General features: G+C 38.5%; 1 long non-coding RNA gene across 1 annotated transcript; it reads left to right on the plus strand.

The window, feature by feature from the left end:
* Positions 1 to 1,785: 1,785 nt before the first annotated feature.
* Positions 1,786 to 26,503, plus strand: LOC110347752 (uncharacterized). Its single transcript, XR_002392544.2, has 3 exons — positions 1,786 to 1,948; positions 2,127 to 2,354; positions 26,370 to 26,503. It is a non-coding gene; the product is annotated as an uncharacterized LOC110347752 (long non-coding RNA).

Here is a 26,503-nt window from a genome sequence, read left to right on the forward strand (position 1 = left end):
AATTTATTGAAAGAGAGCTTCTAAGAGAGACAGAAAGGGGACTGGAGAGTGGGTTACCCACCCACAGTGCTTTTCAGAGGCATTTTATTGAGCAAAGCCACGAGGTGAGGCTGGTACAAAGTGGGACAAAACTGTAAGATCCAATGGGAAGTTACAAGGTAGACATGAGGTGGGACAAAACCATGACCAACCAATAAAATTACAAGTACAGTCACCCAGGTAATATTGATTAAATGAGGATCCAATGGGGAAACAAGTCATGTACAAGGAATTTCCGGAAAGGAAGTGGGCTAGGGAGATTGATGCCTATTTAGAATATCAATATAGATTCATCTATTCATCTCTAGGGGAGGTAGTCTCACTTTTCTTTTTATAATGCTAGCCAGTGAATATGCTTCAATTGTTTTTCTATGCTGAGGGCCCAGCTTTATGTAACGGCCTTATGATAATTTCTTTTTTGGGAGGGGTACTCGGATTCAAACTCAGGACCTTGCATTTATGAGGTTGTTGGTGAAACCACTGAGCTAAATCCCTGGCCCCCTGCCTTATAATAATTTCTAACTAACTTAGCTATCTGCAATAGTATGACACCCCACCTAGACTCCACTTATCCAAAGTCCTTCAGGAGAATCTTCACTGGTTTCTTTTGGAAGAAATAAAATCACGATGCCTGATTATCATATATCTTTAGATGGAAATCTTTAGATATCCCCCTCCAACATCCATGTCACAATGAATCTGAATTAGTCTCCCAAGTACATAGCTCAGTGAGTCTCCTCACCAACTTTCCAACTAAGTGAATTAAAATGCAAGGACACTGGGAGCCTTAGAAAGGAAAATCAATCAATTCAGGAACTTGAAGAGAGGCGTATGAAAAAAGGGGGGGGCAGCTCAAGCCCATTTTCTCAGGCTGTGGTCTAATGATTGCAGCCAGGATAACTGGATACCTGGATTCAAGTTTAAATGACTATCGTCAGGAGATTAAACCCTGGTGGCCCCTTGTAGCCTGTCCCCCCCACCCCCATGCTCTCCTTGAGGACATTTGTTGGTTGGCTGAAGGAGCAAATTAGAGCTGGTACACTTGCAATGACAGGAAAGGCAGAGGCCCATTGTGGGGATGGTGGTACCTTTTCTCTCATTCTTCATGGACTGTGGAGTTTTCCTTTTCTTTAAACATTTGTCCTAGGGGAGCAGAATTTCACCAAAACTGAAGACACCATGTTCACAAATACAGGAGCATATCAGCACAGATTAGACAGCCACAGGAAAGAGGACTTTCTCCTTTTATATAGAGGACAGAACAGGACACCACCCTAAAGCTCCAAAGACTGGTGGCTTTCTTTTGTTTCTCCTTCTCAGAGTGATGACCCTGAGACCATAGAATTTTTTAGTAACTGAAGTGTTCAGACCCTTAGCCTGCCTTTCCAAGGCCTGGCTTGCTGGTGTGTTATTTTTGTCCCTTAATGAAGAAGCAGGAGCGGGCCTAGTAGACATATGTTCCTTTCATTCCCCTGGCCTCACTAGAAGCTCCTGGCTCCTGGCCATAGGACATAGTTCACTATGACTCAAACATGAGTCTTTTCACAGGTTTGCAGAAGAGCAAGCATGTGCTATATTTCCTGGCCTCAGAAATTCCTTCTAGGGGATATTTAAGTTTCTTTTATTTATTCCTCATATGGTCCATGTGGTTAACCATGGTTTTGTTTTGTTTTTAATAGCAGTAAAGAAAGACTCATGGTAACCCTTCTTCAGACTCATCACTCCCTAGCTCAGACCTATAATTTATGAAGAACGTCCCCTGTGGGGAAGAATGTCTCAGCTGTTTAGTAATAGAATATGGAACTTTTACACACAATGAGCTGTGCTGCTTAGAGCCAAATGACAGTTCCACTAGGTGAAGGAGGGAAGTGAGAATTTGTCTTCTTTCCTGATCCACTGAAATGGCCAGGTAGGTCCCAGGCAAGGTCAGGAAGGGCCAACCCTTCTTACTTGGAGTAAGCTCAGTTCCATCTGTAGGGCTGGATAGAAATGGCTCCATAAAATATGAACCAGATGGACTTTCATTTGATTTCATGTCTGTGATTCTACTGTAGGGGTTCTCAATTCAGGTCTCTTTGGTCCTCCAGGGGGCATTTGGAAAAATTGGAGACATCAGAGATTGTAATGACTGGGGAACTGCTACTGGGAAGAGGCCAAGGACACTGTTTACCATCCCATAACCCACAGGGAAGCACTTTCTCCTTAACCTCTACTACGAGGAATCATCCAGCCCAGAAAGTCAGTAATGCTGAGGATGAGAGGCCTCCCTTTACCAGCTGATCCTAACAGTTTCTACATCTCTTCTAAGATAAGAGGTAATTATGACTCCTATAAGGTTGTGATAAAAGTTAAAGTAGAACAATATGCAGTAAAACACTTACATTAAGTACAGAATGAAGACAATACTGTTTACTTTCTTTTTTATATGCAGATATGTAAAAGCTCTCCCCTCCCCAACACAAATCTCTTTTTAATTTAGCTTGGGCTAAATTATGCTCCATCTTTCCATAATCTCAGGGAGAAATGACAACCAGGGCTGATCACTCTCTTCCTCCCTTAACTGCCTACCAGAGTGGACCCCAAACTGCAGCCTGTATGGGGCACTGTGATGTCATATGAAAAGAAGGCAGCAAATTTTAAGTTGGCTTTAAAAATCTCTACACAAATATGTCTTGTTCAGTGTTTTGCTTGCTTGGTGTTTTGTTTTAGTCATTTCGTTGATGAAGGAGGGATTCCTTCCCCACATTAATGGAGATGGCTGAAATCCTGATACTAGACAGATGAGACTGACTGCAGTTTATTAGTCAAATATAATCAGAGCTTGGGAGGATGATAGTGCACATTATGGAAACCCATACAGAGTTTATCCTTGGAGGCAGAGTTGGTACTCTGGGGCCATGAGAAGCAGACATGATAGTGACAAAAGGATTAGGTGCCCCGGGTTCACACAGGAGGGTGTCATTGACTTGTGTGAATAATTCCATAGACTGGTCTGGTGAGAGATTGTAACCCATTATTCGGGGATGAGCAGGACAATCCTTGGTCTGTTTCATCAGGAGGGCTCTTTGCTAAGGAATCTTACATGTGGAAGCAGAGCAGAAGGGGAGCTGAGAATCAGACCTTTTGAAGTCCTATTGATTTTATCAGGTGTCAAGACTACATGCTATCCAGCCTTAATTTCAGGCCTTAAACGCCAATCACCTCTGACTGTATTTCCTCAGCATACATAAGTTTCATGGAAAATTGAATTCAGTTACAGTAAGTAACTAAAAGATCATTCTAAGACAATGTTTTTACAACTTCTGTTTCTGCTCACAGACACTTTGTTGAATGAAAAGTTATCTAAACATCATCATTGACAAGAATAATGATGCTATCCACAAAATCAGATCTAATTGGCTTTGAGTGTGATAAACACCCTACTCTCTTCCCATGCACTGACATAACTTGACCATGTTTTACAAATGAGAAAAGTGAATCCCAGAGAGGGAGGAGTAAGCTCAGGAATCAGGCAGTAGAATTTGAATCTTCTAGTGTAAATATATATTCCTAGGCAAGAAATAACAAATCTCATAGTGAAAAAATATAGGGAGAAAATATAAGAGGTCTGTGGATTCTGGAAGTGTATCTGTATTGCGGAGGAGGCTGCAAAAGAAGGGAGGTAGAGGTCATAAAAGAAGGAAGATAGGAGTAATTTTTGAGACAAGAAGAAAGGAAACAGAAAAAGAAAGCCAAAGGCAGCAAGGTTGATTCAAACGTGCATTCCGCTAAGGACTTCTGGATCACTCTGTCTGACCAAAACGCCAAACTTTAGACTTAATGAATCCAGCTGTCCACATTATGTCTTTGCTAGAAGTTTGATTGGTATGTTAGTCTGTAAACCTAAGGCTGAACCTTTGATTCCTCACCTTAGGCTTCATGACAGCAGGGGATTGTCCTCTCCACCCAGTATCTCAAACCAAATATAGCTGTCAATCATTGACTTTATTTCCCTTACTCCTCAGCACCAATCTATTAGCAAAGCCTGCTGATCCACCTTTAAAATATATCCAGAATCTGAGCCTTTACTTGGAGGTTGACAACCCCCATCACATCAGAAGGCCTCTTGTCTGTTCTCTACTTCCACCTTTGGATTCCATGATCTACTTTCCCCATAGAAGCCTCGATATATTTATAGAACATAAGCTAAATCATATCACCTTCTCTGACTGAATCCTGATGAGCTCCCCTCCTCACAGAGAATGAAAAATATGCAGAGAATGAAGTCCAAGCTTTTTATCTCAGACCCCACTTCATTAAATTCTAGCTCAGTCCTCCTAGCTGATGTCTTGGGATTGGTCTCCAGTTGCTCCGTCCATGCCTCTTCAGCCACAGTAACTTTGCTATTCTTAGAAAATTCCAAGAATGCATTTTATTCCTTCTATTGCACTTAAAATTATTATTGCATTTATTACTACACAAAATTACATCATATTTTAAAACTTTTTTCTTCACTAGACTATAAGATCTCAACTATAAAAAATGCTCAGGAACATACAGTAATCTTATTTTGGGCAACCCAGCGTTGGAGAAGGGTTTCAATATTTAATTATGCCACTGTATATACCACTAAAACTAAATAAAACCAAATGAGAAGTGTATACTTGAGATGGCAGAAGATGATAGTGTGTTGTAGTTTCTTAGAAGGTAGGAGGCAAGAGTTAACTTATTGAACTAATTTGTGACTCACCACATTCTATGTTCTACACAGGTCCAGAAAAGAAATAAATTAATCAAAATTTAAAGGAATAGAAGAACACTGAAGTGACTTCTCCATATCTTTAGACCAATATCTGGAGAAAGGTGGTTTACTTGATTGGTCGTCAGACCTAACCGCAAATCACAGTCATTTCAAGCTGATTTTTCTCATCCCCCAATGGATATTCATCAGCCAACCCCAGTGATTCTGATTCTCTCCAGGAATCTGGATATTATAAAACCTTTTTTAAGACATTCTGATTTTCAGCCTCTCTTGGAAATCACTGACCAAGGAACTTGCCCATCTTATATGTTTTTAATAGACAAACCAGATATTTAACAAAGTGGTCAAATAGATTGCTTTGCTAAGAACTTTAACATTGTTGATCTGTAGGATTTCAATATTTTTCCATAGCCACATACTAAACCTTCAATTCAATACTGTAGAGAATTCCTTGGTATTGTTAGGTTTGTGAAGACAAATTGAAATCCTAGTTATCTCTCTTTTGTGAATGTTTCCCTTTTGAAAGCAGCAGTTTCCCATGACTGATTCTGCCACACTACTTACATAGTGAAATACAGAAAGCTAAGCACTGTTACCTACCTCTCTTTCTCCACCCATCTTTGGTCGGTAAACTAATGACTATGGAATCTTGTTTCTTTTGATTGTACTCTGAAATGTGCCAGCAACAATGGGCATGATTAAATGCATCTAATGGATTTAAGCATCCCCCAAAGAAATGAAATTGGATAAAATTCTCATGCTAGTCTTCCTTTTCTAACTGGAAATTTATTCTTCTTGGGTATGGAAGACAAATGCAAGTAAAATTCTGTAGCTGACATTATGTTGGTTTATTGTTGTGGATCCTTTCATGTCAGAGTGACATTTGCTAATTACAGGATACAAGTGATTTTGACCTCACGGTATACTGGAGAAGTAAAGCTAATGGGTATGCAGTGTCCGTGAAACTAAGTTCATTTCCAATCTTTAAAGCTCAAGTTTTCTGAATTGTACATTGGCACAGCAGTGTAAGGATTTGAGGTTTATAAAGCTGGGTGAAAAATTCATATTATTGTGAAATGGAAAGAAATAAAGATTTTTCTTAAATTACCGAGACACTTTATTTGAAGCCATGTTATTTTCAGTTCTAAAGCTATACCTATAAATCCAGAACATGGCCATGAATCTAGATATAATGAGGTAGGTGTTTAATTGTAGTAAGTCAGTTTCTATGGGTTTCCAGCTAATCAGAAATGTAAATGTTGCCACCAGATAGCCTGCTTTTCTGTGAATTAATTTTCTTTTGCTATGAGTACTGCTGGAATCAGAAACTCTCCTGCTTCTGTCTAATATATACAAGCACCTTCATTCCTCGTTTGGAGCCAGTGAATAAAAAACAGTCAAATGATTCCTCACTCTAGTCTTAGCAATGGGACAAGAGAACTAGTTTTTTTCCTCTTAATCCTGTCTTCCTCTTTAATATTCCATCGCTCACCTCAAGGAAATCTCAACAGGATGCTTTGGGACAAAAATAATAGCTTCCAAAGAAAATTCAACTGGCTCCGTCCCACTGCTGCTTGATATGTTAAAACATGAAACTCACGTACTGCTGCACAATTAATGAAAAGTACAGCAGAACTACTGACAGAAAATATGAATAAATGGATGAAATAACACAAGATATCCCTTCATAGAGTACATACTAATTAACTGTTTGGAGGAGAGTATTAGAAGTGACAGGCTAATCGTGGCAAAAATAAAGCTCCTGAGCTACTATTTCAAATTTTGAGAGCCAATAAAAAATGGGATACAATAAGATACAAATAACCAAATAATACTAGAGGAAAGACGTCATAAAATGTAGTGACAAAGTGCTGGAGGAGTTCAGGAATTCGAAAGTCCCCTTCCTACCTCTGCCCACTTAGACACGTCCCCAAAAAAGTGGCACTGCTGATGTTCCAGAGGTATAGAAACCACGCAGCTATGTGGAGTCAGGTGGGAAAGTCACTTCAAGCTAACAGCATGATCAAAGGCAGGAAATGAATAAAGTGGAGAGAATGTGTAAAAAATAATAAATAGTAATGGTTTTTCTGTTTTAATTTTGATTTTTGGCCTTAAAGAATGTGGCAGGAGAAATATGTGAGCTTAGATTATGTTTTGGGAAAAATAGATCACTGAGGTATTTGAAGCACAGATTAAGAACTGCGGGGGCAACAGAGAGCAATTTAGAAAATTTTGAATACAAAGAAGTGATGTAATTTGAATTTTAGAATGATTAATCTAGCCGAGTATAGGTGGAGATGGAGATGAGAATTAACAGAGATATTGCTTATATGTCTTGATATTTTTCAAAGTGTTTAAATTTCTGTAATGTATATATATTTGAATACCTATTGTACATGACAAATATAGTCATTTTTTATTTGTCAAATAAAATTGATTAAATCTCTTAGGAATCAAGTTGTTACAACTTCACGATTGCATTAATAGTTCTTCAATTATTAAGCTAGGACACGAATCAATGGTTTTCAAGATATTATTTACATTACAACTTCTCCAGAAAAAGAAAATATTTCCTATAGATAGTTACATTGTGGTAAAAAGAAATAAACTAATAAAAATAAACTAACAACAACAATAATAACAAAATTCTTCAACCAAAACCAGGCCAAAATTAACAGAACAAGACAAAATAGCATATTGAGTTTGACCATAAATATGACCTTAAATATACCTTTAATTATGTAGTCTTTCATCAAACCTCTGTTCATTCAGATTATTGAAAACACAACCCCCCCAAAAAACTCCACCAGTATAGCCTAACTTAACATTAACCTTTTTTTTCCCAACTGTTCATAGCCATGAATTTCAGCTAAATGTAAGGCAGTGAAAATTGTATTAATTTATCTTTTGTCACCAGAATTATTCTCAGAGAAGGACTCAGGAGAATATTTTGACAAACCTGTGAGAACAAAACAAGACCCTGAGGGGAGGAATTAGTGGGAGCCAAAGCTCCAAAGTAAAAACAAAACTTCTATGCATGAAAAAAATAAAGGAGGGGAGAAAAAGGACAGAATAGAAGAACCCAGAAAAATGATGGGAGCTTGTGTTAGCTTTCTGGAGCTGCTATGGCAAAAGGACTATTAAGTGGACATCTTAAATGTCAGAAATTTGTAACCTCCAGTTCTGGAGGCCAGAAGTCTGAGGTCAAGGTGTCAGTAGCACCAGTTCTTCTTGGATGCTGTCTGGGGGAGAAAAGGGGAGAGCTGTTCCACGCCTCTGGCCTAGCTTCTCTGGGTTTGCTGGAATCTTTGGCTTCTATGGCATCACCCGAACCTGTACTTGCATTTTCCATATTGTTCTTTGTGTGTCTCTGTGACCAAATTTCCTCTTTTTCTAAGAACACTTGTAATAGATTTGAGACCCATCTCCTTTCAGTATCTTAATTACATCTGGAATGACACTATTGTTAAATTAGGTTACATTCTGAGATACTGAGTCAGGAATTTAAACCAGAAATAGCAGGGGGGCACAACAGAACATGAAAACAAGGCTATGGAAATGGCTAAAGTTTTGGCTAAAGGGATTTTTAGATTAAAAAGTCACTGGCATTTCAACTTGGAAGTTTGTGTGGAAGACTGCACAGTAGAAAAAAAGAGGCCTGACCTGAAATAATTTGGCAGATGCTATACCTGGGAGCCTGAGGTAAGCATGAGAATGTAAGCCATTTGGGACCTTGTTCCTGAGGAGGATTCTGGACTCTCCCAAAGCCTCAGATATAAGTGTTAGATGTTAAAAGACAGTTGGCTCCTCCTGATAGCTCTATTAAATCATTTTAACTGACACATGATACTTATCTCTATTGTATATTTTGAAGCCTGACTATAGAAACTTAAAAGTTTTAGGTCACAAGGTAAAGAACAATTTATTTAGTTAGCTTATGAGTGAGGCAGCTGCCTAGAGGAAGGGCCTGAGATAGAGTTGGGTAATCTGCCATGTTGGTGGAAACTCAAATAATAGTAGATGGTGAACTAGGATTTTGGACCAAGGATGAACTTCCTCAGGCAACATGGAATGCAGCCCCCTCCATGCTAAAGGGAGCGTGTCACTTTCTACTAAGCTCCTGAGTTTTGAGGAAATTAAAATGCAAAATAGCCAGTTATTCTTTCTCTAAAATCCAAGTTTCTTTTAAACCCTACATGCTGAAGAGCTAGGTTAGAAGCCTGAATTGGTAGCCATGAAACAATTGAGCAATTCCTGTGCTTTGCTTATCTGTAATTAGCTCTGGATTGAACAGGCATGTTCCACCCCCTCAGGAGCCTTCCGGGAAAACTAGGAGCCATTCTTATTATTATTTCCAATAAAACTCTCCTAACCTTGTCCTTTGGTTCAAGACTTCATTCCTAGATGCTGTGGGACCATGAGCTTGGTACATACGATAACAATAAGGGGCTATGATAAAGTTGCTCAAACTATGTTTGTAAGTTATACTTCAAACTCCTCTGCCAAGTAATGACACTGCATCCTCTCTCCCCTGCTTGAACTGAGGCAGTGTCTACTGGTATAGATTGGGTATAGCTGAATGTGTCCTCCAAAGATTTGTGTTTTGGAACCTTCATTCCCAGTGGCACTGTAGGAGGTGACAACACCTTTGAGAGATGGGGCCACTTGGGAGTAATTAGTTTACTGGGGACACTGCCCTCCGAAGGAGTCAATGTAGATCCTGTGGGACTGATTAGTTCTCACTAGATGATTATTACAAAAGAGCAAGACTAGCTCTTCCCACTTCTGGCTTCTTATCTTAAAATGTGATATATCTTATCTCATATATAGACTTCTGTATGATACCATCTGCCACAAGGTCCTCACCAGGAGCCATGCAAAAGTGGTCACCTCATTTTGGATTTTCAAACTCCTACACTGTGAACTAAAGAAACATCTTTGCTGTATATATTACCCAGTCCCAGTTTTTTTTTTTATAGCTTCAGAAAATGAACAAATCCTCCCATGAATGAACTGGAAATATCTTCAAAATAAACTTTTAAAGTTTTGTTTTACCATATCTATGAAACTTACTTCTGCATACAATCTCTACTGTCCCAAATGCCTATTGTGTCTCAAATACATTCTGTACATCACCAGTATATTATAATGCCCAGAATTTAGTGTGGAAGAGCAGCAGAGAGGCTGAGGATGCGCAAGGTTTCAGAAGTTAGAGAATGGTAGAATCAGAAATAGCTGGTTTTCTAACTCCCAATCTTTTGGGTTTTGTCCTTGTTTCCCTTATTAGTTTTGGCTTTACCTCTACAGAGTGACTCACAACACAGCTCAGAATTTGTCCTTTTAGTCTCAGCTCCATCACTTAATGAAATTTGTGAGTTTGGAGAATCAAAACTGTCTTAGTTGTATTTCTTGTTGCTGGGACAAAATGCCTGACATCCACAAGTTAAGGGTGAAAAAGTTTATTCCTGCTCGCAGTTTATAGAGGTTACAGTCCATAGTTGGCTGGCTCCCAGGCAGAGCTGCACAACATAGGAACATGGCAGAGGAGAAACAGTCCACAGCAAGCAGACAGGCAGCAGCAGCAGCAAGCCTCAATTTCCCTTTTATCTCATGCAGGCTACAAGACTTTTGGGTGTTACCACCTACACCCAGGGTTGGTCTTCCCATTATCCACAGCCAGAAGCATGCTAACCCAATCAGTGCACTAACTCAGTTATCACATCCTTAATCCGTATTCATATATCCATAATTCACATTCACACACCCTAGATTCACTCCCTTCTGTAAAGTCCCACTGATGAATGCATAAGGCTTTGGACAGGTAGATACAAGCCATAATAATAACATTTCTCTGAACTACAGACTCTTTACCCTGATACAGATGTTATGAATGTTAAATGAGCAGATGTATTTAAAAGACTCAGTATTATAAGGTTCACATTTTCTGTTATATCATGTCTAATATTCTCCATGCATTTATGTGGGTAAATATTACTTCTGCAGTTAAGCTCTAATACAGCAGTAGTTGTTTTAGATATTTGTCTTCATTCATCCCCTCCCCTGTGGAGGGAGGGAGAGGAAATGTGAGATCAAATGTGCATATGAAAGTGAATTTAATGTTTTCTAGTACATATACGGATTTGTTCGTCCACTACAATCACAGCACTTTCATCATTGCAGACAGAAACTGTCTGCCCATTAGCAGACATTCCTGTTTTCCTATAGCCCTTCCAGGCCCAGGCAGCCACAAATCTTCCTGTTTCTCTGTATTTGGCTATTTTGGACTTTGTTCATGTTTTCCATAACTGACTTCCTACACAGGGATGCTGTAAACTAAATCAGTCTTATTTTTTTATTTGCCCAATAATATTCCAATAAATAGATATAGAACATTTTATTACATCCATCATTAGTTTTTACTACTTGTTGGTTATCATGAGCAATGCTGCTAGAAACATTTTGTGCAAGTGTTTGTGTGGATATAAGGTTTTATTCCTAAAAGTAGAATTACTAGGTCACATGATAAGTCTGTTTAAACTTTTAGGAGCTGTCAAACTGCTTTTGAATGCATGTAGCAAATTACATTCCCACCAGCAATATTTGAAGATTCCCCCTTATCCACATCATTGACATTTGTTAAAAGTTTTACTTAAAAAATTGTTTGGAAAAATTATAGCCATACTAACAGATGTAGATTGGATTTTCATTGTGACTTTGATTTATATTTCCCTAATAAATAATGATGAACTTGTATTCATGTGCTTATTGACCATTTTAATATTTTCTTTGAAGAACTTTCCATTCAGATTCTTTGCCCATTTTTCAAGTGGATTGTTTACATTTTTATGGTTGAGTTTTAAGTGGTCTTCATATATTCTGAAAATAAGTCATGAAACAATTACATGATTTGTAAACATTTTTCTCCAACACTGTGGGTTGTCTTTCACTTTCTTGATAGCATCATTTGAAACACAGGCATTTTTAGTGTTATGAAGTCCAATTTATTTTTTTCTCTTATGTATTTAATGTTGTGCCTAAGAAAAGCTTGCCTAACCCAAATTCATGAAGATTTATGTTGTCTTCTAAATATTTTACAGTTTTAGTTCTTACAATTTGATCTATGATTCTTTTTGGATTACTTTGTGTATAGTGGGGTCTGGACTCCTTATTTTGTGTGTATATCCTGTTACTCTAGTACCATGCTATGGTTTAAATATGAAGTGCCTACTCAAACCTCAAACTTTGTGTACTGAGGACTTGATTCCAAATGCAGCAATGCTTAGCGGTGAGGCCTGGAGAGGTAATTGGACAATAAGGGTGTTGACCCCATCAATGGATTAAACCACTGATAAGTTTATAGCTAATTAGGCCATCAGGAGGTGGGGCCCAGGTAGAAGTAGGTCACTAGCGGCATGCTTTTGAAGGTTGTATCTCATCTCCAGCCCCTGCCACTTTCTCTGGCTCTTTTACCCTCTCTACTTTCCAGTTGCCATTATATAAGCAGCTTTTCTACCATGAAGTTTCTGCCTTGGAGCTGATTGTGGACTAAAACTTCTGAAGCCATGAGCCAAAATCATCCTTTCCTTCTGCAGGTTGGCTATCATGGGTATTGAGTCACAGCAATAAAAAGCTAACACAGAAAATTGGTACCAGAGAAGTGAGGTCATTGCTATGATTATACCTATGTAGTTCAGAAGCCTTTAGGACTGTTGACAGCAGTTCAGAAAATTTTGGTGCTGTCAGATAGAGAAGCCCTAGAATGTTGTAAGTAGTGATTGATGGGCAATTCTGATGTGAGCACAAAAGACCAAAATGGTGACAGAAATACAGGTAGTAAAGGGCAGGCTCAGAGGTCTTCAGTGGGAAAAGAGCCCTACTGAAAATCAGACAGGAGGCCATTCATGCTACAGCTTGGCAAAGAACCTGTGTACATTTTGTCCATGCTCTGACACTTTGCAAGAGGCTGAATGTAAAAGTGATGGGCTAGTTTTTCTGGTGGAGAAAATTTCAAGGCAAGATAGCCTTCAAACCATAGCATGAGTATTATAGCAGCTAAGTTAGATAGAAATTAATATATAGTTGAGGGACTGGGCCCTCAAAGAAGTTAGCACAAAAAATAAAGACATCAAAATTGTGGCTGGAAGTGCATCTGAAGAAGGCCAGGCTTCAAGATAAAGACGCAGTAACCAGACCTACATGCCTCCCTAAGGGATAAACAGTAGCTCAGAATTATACTGTAATTATCATCACCTGATCCAGTAAGTCTGCTAGGCTTTGGTCACCCAGGTGGGAGACCAGAGCATCTAGACCCATCCTTTCCCCCAAATGGCTTTGTTCTTTCCATTTACCCTCGCTATGTGACTCATTTCCCTATTGGATTAATATTACTTTATACTTGTAATCCTCTAAGTTGATGGTAGTTTGACCCACATGGTACCCACTTTGTGACTGTTGTATAAATTATACCTGACAGAGGGCATCAGTGGCCACCCACTTGGGTCCCCTCCTGTAAATCCCGGAGCTATTTTTCTCTTTTTTTCCAATAAAACTCTCCTAACTTCCTCCTTTGGTTTGCAACTTCATTCCTTGATTTTGTGGGACCATGAACCCAGCACATTTGACATCCAACAGGTAGGGAGTTATATTTATCCTGTATCAAGGGGACTGCTGGCTGGTTTTGTCCAGATTTACAGTGAAAAACAGGAGCAAAACACAAAACAGAAAGATTTTTAAAAACCTGCAGTTTGGCCAGAAAAGAAGTGACTGTCCATTCAAAGAGGGCATTGTTGCTAAAGATATTAGCACATTAAAAAAAAAAAAAGACAGTTACTTTGGACTGGGTCAACAGAAAAGATATCTTGAGTGGTTCTTGGGAATTGGTAGACCTGACTCATCACAGGTTCAAGGATGTATAAGTGTAAGAATCTTGGATAGATTTTGTGGTGAGTAGAGAGAACTAGGTCACCTTGTGTGCAGAGGGATGCCTAGAAAGTTGTTTCCCTAGGATTCATTTTATCATGCCAGCCACCCAGGCACTCTGTTGCTATTGTAGCCACCATACAAGTGGGGCCAGCTGCTGCCTGAGCTGGTGACAAACCCTGACATCATCCACATGATGCTGGTTTTGCAGGTAGGCAGAATTCAAGAGTTATGGGGAATGGAGGCTTCCATTCTGATTTCAAAGGAGAGCCTGGCAGGCCAAGCAATGTGTGACAGGGTCAGAATCCCTGCAGGAAGTCTCTGAGGTTTTCATGCAGCTATGAAAGTAAAGTTGAAACTGCAGCAGAGACCACAGGAAGTTAAAGATGCTAGGACTGTGAAACAGCTCCTGAGGAAAACTGCAAGCAATGAGTAGAGTCTGGCAAAGCGAGAAGCCATAGTGTGGCAGCCAGCAAGGCCATAGGGACAAGGCTGTCCCAGCCCTTTGGGGCTCCGATCATTCCACCATGTGCCCGGGGTCACCAGAAATGGAGCCCTAGGACTTAATGTTTTTCCTACTGGGTTTCAATCTTGCTTTGGTCCAATTCCTTCTTGCTGTTTTCTTATTCCTCCCTTTTGGAGTGGGCCTATTTACCCTCTTTCTGCCCTACCATTGTATGTTAAAGTATATCACTAACTTCTGGAATTTTACAGGATCTTACATCGGGATTTCATAAGAGACTCTGGATTTGGGATTTTAAGAAATCCAAGTGCTGGAACTGTTGAGACTGGGCAACTCTTGGACATGGACTGAAACATTTTGCATGATAAGGTAGACAGGAGCCTTTGGGGGGCCAGAGGTGAAATATTACAATTTGTGTCAAAAGTATCTCCCCAAAGGCTCACAGGTTCAAAGTGGGCCTTTGGAAGGCAATTGGATCACAAGAATACAAACTCTGATGAATTTATTTTTGAATGGCTGTGAGGAGGTAGAACCTAGTTGGAAGGGGGCATAATTTGGAAGACTCTATCTTGTCCTTGGCTCTCGCCCTTTAAGCTCTCTGGCTGGCATGAGGTGAGCAACTTTCCTCTGACACATCATTTTGTCATGGGTGTTTCTGTCTCTCCACAAGCCCAAAACCACTAGAGTCAGCTATCATGGACAGAAATCTCTAAAAATTTAAGCTGAAATAAACCTTTCCTCCTTTAAGTAGCTTTTCCCAGGTATTCTGTTACATTGACCTAACGCTAAGACAAAACGTTTGTTTAAAACAACTTCCTCACTTTATAATCTTGCCTTCCTTGTTGAAATCAATGAAGCACAAATAAATTTAATCTGGACTCTTATTTCTGCCCCACAGATAGTTATGCTGGAGCAACAACGTCTGGATTATTGTAGCTTTAAGTTTAAAATGGAGCAGTTTGTTTTCTCCTGTTTTGCTCTTTGTTGTCAAAATGTCTTGGCTTGTCTTGGTCCCCTTTTATTCCATGTAAGTTTAGGATAAGCTTGCTAATTTCTACCAAAAGTCCACCTGGGACTTATTAATAATGAGATTGGGTTGAATCTGCAAGTGAAACTGGGGAATTTTCCTATCTTACTCTTCTACTCCTTGAACATAGCATATTTCTCCACTTATTTGGTTTTCTTTCCTTCAAACAGTATCTTGCAGTTTTCAGGTTCCACTTTTATTAAATTTATAGCTAAGTATTTTTTCTTTTTCATACTATTATACATTTAGTTGTTTCCTTAATTTTATTTTCAGAAATTTTACTGCTTGTGTCAGTTATGTTTCACTAAAGGAACAGATTTATTATAATAAGGATTTACTATATAGGTTTATAACGTCCACCTGTGGAATCGGAGGGGGGAAATGAAAAATGGCCATTGCCGGTGGGTGGAGCATCCAGTTGAAAGTTGAAGACCAGGGCAGTCTGTGTGGGAGAGCTGAAGGGTCTGTGTGGGAAAGTGCAAAGGGTCTGCTCTGGAAGCCTGAAGGAACTGGAAAAGAACGTCCAAAGGTGAAGGTGAAGACCAAAGCTCTGACAAAGATGCAAAAGGGAAGAATTCCTTTTCCTTTCCTTTTTTATTCTATGCAGGCTATGAGCCTATTGGTTGGTGCCACCCACATCCAGGCTGTGCCTTCCCTCCTCTGTGTTTACATGTCAGTCATCCAAGACATCCCCAAAACTGCTCCACTAAACCTCTAAGCATTTCCTAATCCATTCAAGTTGACATCACAATTAATTATCAAACTGCTTGTTGAAAAACTACAATCAATTTTTTATCATTTATATCTTGCAATCTTGCTGAACTTGTTTATTAGTTCTAATTCTTTTTTAGTGGTTCTTTAGTATTACCTACATATAAGATCATATTATCTATGAATAGAGATACCTTTAGCTCTTCATTTACAATCTAAATGACTTTCTTTTAAATCTTTTTCATGCCTTATTACCCTGGATAGAAACTACAATACAATGTTTAATATAAATATCAAGAGTCTTACTCCTGTTCTCGGGTGGAAAGCATTCCCTCTTTTATAATTATGTGTGATGTTAGCTGTGAGTTTTTCATAGATGTTCTTTATCAGACTGAGAAGATTTTAGCATGTATTATTTTTATAGATAAATTATTTTAAAATTAAGCATATATAAATAAATGAATAATTAATCAAATAAGATAAATGAATATTTAATTAATCAAATAAGATTCCATGACATCATTCTCAATGCAGATTTATTTCCACTGTTAACTTCCAAATAAAGGAATCAATTGAACTCAGATTCTTTTGAGAAAGGAAGTAGAAAATTTTAAGGCTTCCATTTTACCCAGTATTGTATGATTCCTTCTAACCAACTCTGTTACCTCTTTCATTCATCAGTTATCCCGATTATCATTCTGGTGGCAATAATTTTTAATGATATGATTCCTCTAATGATAGTTCTAATGCTAATGCCTACAGATTTTTTTTTCACATTGTTCATTATCAAAGCCTGATAAGCTCTAGGTGAAGATTCAGGGCAGTTTCTTTAGAAAGTAAAATAGCCATTAATGAAGTTTAGCCATTTTAGGAAATGATGAGAAATTGATCAAACAGCCACTCCAAGGAGACTATCTTCCAGCTTCCACTAAGAATAAGAATTCAATTAATAGAAAAGGTACACCTACGGATAACACTAAAACATCATACGGCTCATTTTAAATGAAACATATTGCTAACAATATCTTAATTTTTATAAAGAATGGGAGCTGAGAGAACTGATGCTCAGAGTCAATTGGATAATACACACACACACACACACACACACCACACCCACACACCACATTCCTCTTTATTTTATTGTGGTTCATAACCCCTTCCATATTTCCACTTTTTTTCCTGGCCTACAATTCAAAAGAGAAAGATAAGCCATTATCTTTTGTACACCAAGCCTATTCGAAATAAGATAAAAATATTTTACAAAGTTGATAGTGATGAGTCAGAAAAAGGCCCCAAATGATATATTCTGGAAATCAGAGTTTGAAAAGAGGGAACTTTTACTTATTAACACTAAGTACCAAGCTTTTTGAGACTTTGTGAAATCATCAAACAATATTTTCTTGTTTAATGCATTGTTGATTAAGTGAGGCAAAGCATCATGTAATTTTTACAGACCTATAATAAAGGTTTGGGCCAACAACATAGGAATTAAAGTCCTTAGGATGACTATGTATGGTGGTGCACGCCTGTAATCCCAGCACCTAGGAGACTGAGGCAGGAGTATCACCCTAAGTTTGAAGTTAGCCTGGGCTACATAGAGAGTTCAATTACGTAGGAGACCGTGTCTCAAGGAAAAATAATTTTTTGGCTGAGCATTTTAGTAGGCAACAAATTTCACCTTTTTAATTTTGGTCTCGCCAAGAGGAGGAATGTCACCTAGTCATATGGCTTATTTCCAATTAAGAGTCATGTAACCTTCCAATTATTAGATGATACAGAGTAAGAAAATAGTTTTCAAAATTGGAATTACTCTCTCTGAATTATAACAAAAGCTCTTTTTTTAGTAGCTGTCTAGAAAATCCCCAGCCAACATCATAATTAGATAGGCAAAAGTAACTGGAAGTTTTTTTAGCATAACTGCAAGATTTGAGATGACAGCCATCCTAATTTACATGGATGCGAGTATACAGTTGTGACTGAGTGTTACATACGCATGCCCAATCAACAAATCACAGAGGCTGCCTTCAAGGTGGATTGGAATACTTCTTTTATAAAAGATTTAAGAACAGGGTTTCTAATTAAGTGATCCTTGGATAGAATTCAGAGGGTGTATGAAACTGGATAATAAAGACATTATATTATCATTTCACTAATTAGAACTGAAATTAAGTATTTTTTTAAATTATGAATTGAGGATAATAATCCACAAAAGTATTAAGAAAAACCGTGATCATGATCTTTTACATTAAATGTTAATTAAAAATTACATGTAATACACACCACAATTTTTAAACTAAATATTCTATTAATTAATTATATAATTTTGTATTTGCTTTTATTGATTTATAAATATGTACACTAGACCTTTGACTTACTAACTCAATTCATTCCCAAGGACTGATTGTAACTCAGGTTGGTCAATTGAAGGCTCAGCTTCCTCTACACAGCCTTCCAAGTCTCTCTCCTGTACACAGCCAGATCTCAGTGTTCTTAGAGAGACATTGGCCCAGGATTTCTCAGTTAACTCCACATAGGAAAGAATGTTGTAATGTTCCTTCCAGAGCTCTTTAAGGGTTGAATCTGTATCTGAGACCATCTGAAAGCACAAGTGGCCAATGTTTGGGTTGTAACTCAAGACTGTGGTCCTAAGTTCAAACTAAAATTCCAGTCGTAACCCAAGTTGTTTGTATGTCAGGCCAGTTGTAACTCCAGAGTCCACTGTATCTGAGAGGTGGTCTGTTGGTATCACCAGACTGCTCTGGGCCTGTAGAACACACAGGAGAATTCCTAGCATGGGGCTGCAGGAGGCCTTTTGCCCTTCCTGGGCAAAAGAAATCTGCTTCACAATCTGCATGAGGTCGTCTGACCAGCTTCTGCCCTACTTTTTGTATCACTCTTTTGATACTTCCAGGAGAGCAAATTAAGTTAACTCATGATCAGATTCAGGATCCTGGGTCTGTTTTTGTCAGAGAAGTTGCTCTCAAAATTGCAAAAGATACAAAATTTATAGTTTTTTTCATGATAACCATCATTCAAATTATTTTTAATTGGTATATGTTTGTGATACATAATAATTATATTTCCTTCGGGAAATTGGTACACACATATACACACCATATTTTGATCACTTTTGATACCCTTTACCTCTCTCTTCCCCCACCTCCTTCCCCTGCTTTCCTTCCTTCATCAAAAAGTTGGTCTCTGTTTTCTACCTCATCTCCTTTTTTACTCTTTAATACATTTATACTTTGAGTTTCTTATATAAGAGAGACTATCCAGTAATTTATTCTGGATTGAATGAAAGAAAAGTAATTTTGGATTTTCTCATCTTTGGGGAAATACCTTATCTTTCACTTTGAAGCATTTAGCCGGAATTACAGTATGAATCCATTAGTTGTCTTCTAGAGTTGACCTAAAGGTAAATGCTATTCTCTGAAAGCAGTGCCATGCCTCTCTCATTGTTCGTGCTAACAGACAGACCTTGCTGACAGAGGAGTTGCAAAATCAACCAGCTTAACTCAGGACTCACTGGGCAACGCTGGGTTTGAATTCCCACTTTCTACACCTTGGAGTATCTAAAATTTTCTTACTAACTATCAACAACTCTGCAAAGTGTGAAGGATCTTAATGTGCTTTATAATTATAACACGTGTCAGTATTACTAAGTGCTGCTGCCTGTGCGGTTGAAGGGTCCATGGAGGGAGAATGGTGAGGGATGAAGAAAAGACAAAAAGATACAAAGAGCTGAGGCCAGGTGAGGTCTTCCTCTTCATGGGAGAAAAGGACTGGCTGGCAACTGCAGCACATTTATTTATAGTGGTAGAGATAAGGGAAGTGCAGCGGAAGGCGAAGATGCTGGTCTGTAACCAGAATCAGGAGAGTAGGTAAGGTCTGTAGAACACCATACTTTGATGGTTTTATGGGGAATGAACGGGGAAGAAGTCTTGTCTACAGCACGGTGCTCCCAGCAACTAAGAATAAGGGTAAAAAATAACAAATTCTCTCTTCCTCCCCACCCCGATACTGAGGTTTGAACCCAGGGGATTGTGCATGCTAGGCAAGTGCTTTATCACTAAGCTGCATTCTCAGCTTGGAAGTATGTAAATCTGACAGACAAAACTGAGAAGTACGACCTAAATCATTTGGAATTTTAAATTTTAGAATGAAGGGTGGGATTTTTATGAAGTCTTGGCACACTATGGACTCAAAAATCTACTTGCTCAGAAGGCAAAATTTTAACATGAATGAGAAATGTTGTCTAATGTACCTAGTTCCTTGAAACTTCAATGAAGCAAAGTGAGAGATATATCCTTAGAGTAAATTAGGGAAATAAAGTAAAATATGTCCTTAGGAGTACAATAGGTAAAGGAAAAGCATTCTGAGAAATTGTCTTATAGAAGATTCATTGAAGGACAACTGCAATGTTTCAAGGGCTCTTGTAGAGCTGGGATATGGCTATGCAGGGAGCAGAGGAGAAATTCCCTATATTGCCAGTGGTGCAGTTGGGAATGGATATGGATCTCTTCAGTAAATGCTGAGTTCAAGCTGTTAGGGCCACCGTGGCCTTGTCACTTGGCGGTTGTAGAATTCCACATAATGCTTATGCTGAAAAGGTGATTCTGAAATGGGCAACTTCGTATGTCTAAGCAAGCTAATGATTCATTTATATTTTTCCAGAGCTAGCTAATTAGGAGAGAAAAGGGGAAAGGAACATGGTGGTAATTTTTCTTCTATGTCTGTGCATAGTACTCTTTCCTTTTCCTCATATTCGAATAAGTCCTACTCTTCTTATCTGCCATGATTCCCAAGAAAATCTCCTTTCCTACCATGATAAACTGAGTGATACTTTTCAGGAACCCCTTAACCTCCACGTTCCTATAGTGAGACTCATATGGCCTTGTTCAGAATTGATCTAGTGTTAGCGTGTCTCTTTCATTCCAGAATGTGAACTCTTCTAAGGCAAGCTTCACCTTACTCATCTATGTGTCAAGTTCCCAACCAACTTCCCATCACAAATCAATTGCCCAAATCATGTTTGATGCAATTGAATGAGAATTGCTGCAATAATAAATTGGCTTAAAATGAACTCCTAAGAAGGTTATTATAACCTCTCCAACTATACTCCTGCCCTGTACAAGGAACATCCTTGGAGAGGTTTTGGTGGCATAGGTTAGTAGTCTGCCATAGGGTTTTGTATGGAGTTTTCCATAACATCCCAGGAAAATGAAAAGAAAAATCTCTAATGTTCCAGCTCTAAATACATCACCAAATCTATCAGTCTATTAGTATGCAGCTAGCATGGCCACTGGGCTTCAGTATTAAATATCATTATGATTTTTATTCATTCTAAGGTCACTGGTATCAATCTCTCAATAATTCAAGTCAAATTTAATATATATCAAAGACCAAGATTAATGGTAAGAAGGCACTATCAACTTTTAAAGGCCCCAAATGTGAGTTTGAGAAAAACTGAGACTAAGAAAATTCAATGAGGAGAAAAGTATTTGAAATATATTTTTAGTCTGAAGGAAAAAAGAAGTGAACTAAAATTATACTACTTTTCAAATTCAAACGTCTGAGTTCCTTTTGAAAGGAAGAAACTAAAAATGCATCTATCTGCTTAAGGAATGAAAAGCACAGGATGCTCCAATCATTCTATGTCAATGAGTTTCTGCAGTCAAATCTGATTAGAGGGGATACCATAGAGCCACTAGGAGCCACTCTATGGAAGTTTGATGAACGTGAGGGCAAAGAACTCTGATGTGGGTAGTCAGGATCTCTTTGAGGCAATATTGGGAATTTTTTGAAAGATACTCACAGTGTACAGGGAAATAGTGGTTACTGCACTGAGGAGGAAAAGACTGAGCCAAGGCAAGGTACAGAGACTTGATGTTTGTCAATGTGGCCCTGCATGCTTACCTTTATGTTTACACATTGCTTGCTGAGAGCCCAGGAGCAAAAGCCACCCAGGGTTCCTCGATACAATGACCAGAAACTCAAACCTGTTTTGGTCCATTGTGAGATTTTTTTTTTTTTTTTTGCTACTGAGGATCGAACTCAGGACCTTGTGCTTGCGAGGCAGGCAGTGGAACCATTGGGCTAAATCCCCGGCCCAACTGTGACCATTTTGAGTTCATGTACCTGAGATCAATCAACCTGCCTGGGAAAAAGAAACATATAGATAGTCTAGTCCAGTAGCTGAATCTTTTGCCTATCTCAAGAGTCATAGTTACATTGAAATATTAATCCAGGGACATAATTAGTGGGGACATGGTCTTGAAAGCCATATTCTGCTATATTTGAGCAGAAAGGGATCTTTCACACCAGGGAACAAATGCGAAAACCTTCATCCAGGATTTTCACCTGGATAAATATGCAAGCACTTAAATTTATTGTAATGATTGTTATCCATTAAAGGTTGTTTGATGATGTATAATTTATTGACATGTAGGGCACACTGAAGATTAAGAGATCAATAAGTTTACATATTTTGGGTTGAATGCTCTCTTATTTTCTGGACAACACTGTGGATGCGCCTTTTCATTCAAACTTTGCCATTTTAATGTCTTCCCTTATATCTGAGGCTGCAAACTTTCCTGTTCTGACTCAGCTACCTTATTGGCCTGGGGCCTGGCTGTGTCTGTTCCATTTTAGTAAATGCTTAAGATGTTGGGCCCTTGATTAGAAAGATCATTTTCTTTTCTGCATAGAAAGAACATAGGGATGATTGAGTTGGGATTTTGCCTTTCTCCACGAGTTTTCAGTCCAGGAATATTGATCTCTACAGGTATCCTGCACCAAATTAGAGATTGGGCTGTGCTAAAAGGGTTTTGCTTCTTAGATGCATTGTCTGTGAGTGCTTGGTGCATTTTCCTCTTCGTGATGATGATTATTATTTTGACTCACTTGAATCCATCAGTTTGAAATGATAATCTTCTTTCCCTACTAAAGAATTTCCCGAATGTCTCAGTCTGCCTAGGCAATGCAGCTAAAACCATTGGAATAATAACTTCAATGTAATAATATACATTTAACACTTTTTTTTTTTTTGAAAAATCCCAGTTCCAATTGCAAAAGCACAGCATGGAGATGAATGGAACCCAATCTGTAAAGGAGATGAATGGAGTCCAAATTTTAAAGGCAAAAAATAAGCTCCAGCTCAGTTTCTCTCACTTTGCTCTCACAGTGCACTTCTGACACCAGATGTATGGGAACTTTCCCTGGCTCATCAAAGGAGATATGCTGAGGCACTGGATCCTAGTGAGCCTCCTGCGATGCAGATGCAGTTCAGTTAGGACTCTCTCTTCTTGGAATCGCATCAGGTCTGGCAGAGAGAGGGCTTAGTTCCACAGTGCTCTCCTCCCCACTTCAGGTCCCAGTCACTCACAACTGTGGGACTCTGGAAGTTGTGGCCAATGGGCTAAGATTGTGGTTCCCACAGCCTTCTTCCTAGGTTCTGTAATTTGTTAGAACTGTTCACAGAACTCAAGTAAACACTCGCATTTGCTTGTTTATGGTAAAAGATACGACAGAAGATAGAGATGAAAAGATGCACAGTGTGAAATACAAAGGAAGGAGTGAGAATCTTCCATGTATCTCCAGGGCACCATACCCCAGGAACCCCGTGTATCTAGCTGTCTTTAATCACTCTGAAACACTGTCTTGTGGGGTTTTATAAAAGCCTCATCATGTGGACATGATCAGCCAAACCACTGGCTACTGGAAATCAACTTTGAGACCCTTCGAGGTTGAGAAATAGGCCTGAAATTTGAAGCCCTCCAAGTACCTAGCTGTTCACAGAAACATATCCTGACAGGGCAGGAGGAAAGATCACTCACTTACTGCTCAAAACAGAGCACATTAGGACACTGAAATTGTTCTCAATGTCAAGTCCTTAGTGGCCAATATTTTCTAAAATATTTTCTATAAATTATGTTACCAGCTATTTGAATTATTTTTTCTTTCTTTTAGCAGGTTTCAGTTGATAAGAAGCCTAGGATAATTTTAAAAAGACTCTCGGGGTGATAGACTAACAGAACAGTCAAAAAACAAGGAAATGGGCATCTATATCTTAGATCCAAGTGAACATTATGAATTAAACTTATGGAGAGAAGAAAAAAACCGCTTCTTTGTATGGCATTCAATGACAAAGAATAGAGTAATATTACATTGGCAGGAGGAGAAGAAATCACTCTGCCTCTGTGATATTTCTCTTTATTTAAAGAGATCTTCGTATATGTTTCATCAATCTTCTTAGCATCTGGGGGAGTTCAACCTGGATTCCTTCCTATGTCCATCTTCAAAAAATTATGTAAGTGTAGCAGCTATAGACATTACTAAAATTGGCATGATCTGCTCCATAGATGAGAAATGATCACAACACAGTTATTGTTTTGAGTTCTAGGGAATTTCTATCCTTTTTTTCTTCACATAAATTTAAATCCCTCTCAAAGAAATCCACCCATTCTAATACAACAGTTTTAACCACTAACAACACTTTTGAGTGTTTCTTGCTTAGCAATGGTTGGATAAAGATGAGAAATGAATGGGTGGAAAGGCACCAGATCTGTGGCTTTATGATTTTTGAAATCTGGAAACAATCTCCTATTTCTTTCTTGGAGCAAGGCTGCAGGCCTGCGATAACTAACTGTGCTCTGGAGTTCATTTGAATTAAGAGTAAACAAAATTATTCTTTAATCTCTGCAGTGAACTGAACCATTTCAAACCCAAATTGACTGCAACTATTAAAAGGAGTCAAATGAAACATGAGAATCAGAGAAGCAAGGACTTATGGTCATCTCATATGGCTCCTGGGGGGGGGCACCCACAGATGCCTGACAAGATTCTAGGAGTTGAAGACTTATCCTGAAAAGCTATGGCCAAATTATCAGTATCTGTGTAAGAATAACCAATTCTAATGCAATTCAAGACACACTTTCACATTGTACTTCAGAGCTCAAAGAAGGGAAGGACAGACTTGGGGAGGCTTGGACTTGAACACCTTCGCAATCTGAGTTTATTTCCCAGGACCTCCTCCATGGTCATCATCTCAGCCTTTGACATATCTCGGGCTGATGCCTGCTATGAATCTGTTCAGAATCAGTTTTCATATCTGTTCTATTGTGTACTATGTGTTTCTGTCTAGACAGACCTATTTTAGAATCTCCAAACCTGTCATTTTCTAGGTGTTATCCTAATTAATTGCTTAATTTTTCTTTGCTTTTAAAAGAGAATGGAAGATAGATACCTCAAAGTTTGTGGAAATTGTTAATCTGGAGAATCATCGTAAACACTCAAGAAATCTTTATTCTTCCTCATCTTACCCTTTAAACCTTCACAGCCCATTGGCATCCATCCCCACATCTCCACCACAATTTTAGAAAGTTTTTGAAATTTGACTTTGAAAACTGAGCATTCTGTCTTTTCTCAGTGAAGTTGGTTCTATGACAGGAAAAAAGATGCAGGAAAACCCAGAAAAATAAAATGAAACTGTTGGGCCAAGAAAAATAAAATTGGAGCTTTATTTCTTCGGATCCAAAACAATCAGGCAGTTGGATTAATTTAGCCAAGCAGTAAGTCAAGTTAATAAAAAAATCATTAACTGAGCAATTTGTTGAATGATTGGCTGAGAGTATGCTGTCAAAAGAAGTCCAATAGAGGCCATTTGAGAAGAACTTTATCTTTCCTTCTTCTCTTTTCTATCCCAGTTGTTCTATTGTAGCTGGGAGAGGAGCTTAATACAGCTCATTTTAAGACATATAAGCAAAACAAAAATATATAAAGCAAAAAATTATATCTCCACCATCTTACTTTAGCACATCCCTCAGTGAAAGTTATAATAATATTTTTATGTATATCCTAAAGAACTTGGCACTTATTGTTATTCAATCTACTTTCCCATTTAGCAACATAGTCATTTTTCCACTTCAGTGTGAGAAAAACTCCTCATTTATTTTAACTGCACCAAGCACATTTTTTAATGTACCCTAACATTTAATCAAGCTCCTGCTCTTCTTTGGCGAAGTTCTACTGAATTGCTTTGTGGGTTTCTGTGTCAGGAAATTTTGGGATATCTCTGAGAATGCTGTCTTTGGATCATTGGGAATTGCACGACCTCAGTGATTTTGAAACCACTTTTCTAAGTGGTTAAATGGTTAGTGAGTAAAGAATGATTGGGCAACATGATTTTAGCTAAGGTACGTCTTTGTGAGCTAGACAGCATTTCTGTGTGAGTGATAATTTTTGGAAACACCTCACAATTCTGTTAGATTTAGTATATGTTATCTTTAGCTCTCACAGTGTTGTGGTTTGTGTTCTGGCTTCTGTCCAGCCTCTTCTTACTCCTTCCCCACATGCTGTCCAGGCTTCAGTCCTTCAAAGTGCTGGCCGCTATACATGGAGACCAAGCTCTACCTCTTCTCACCTTTATATGTGCTCTGGTCCATTTCACCAATCTTGCTTTCTCCTAGTTTCCAGGGCTATAGAATTACCTCTTGGTATCTGTGAGGAATTGCTTCCAGGACCCCTCAGAATTCCACACCTTCCATCATCGAGTCTGCGAAACCTATGCATGTCCTCCTGTATACTTCACATCATCTCCAGG

This window comes from Heterocephalus glaber, unplaced genomic scaffold, assembly GCF_053883595.1.
Source record: "Heterocephalus glaber isolate CG9 unplaced genomic scaffold, H.glaber_assembly_v1.0 deba00001481, whole genome shotgun sequence".
Lineage (NCBI taxonomy): Eukaryota > Metazoa > Chordata > Mammalia > Rodentia > Bathyergidae > Heterocephalus > Heterocephalus glaber.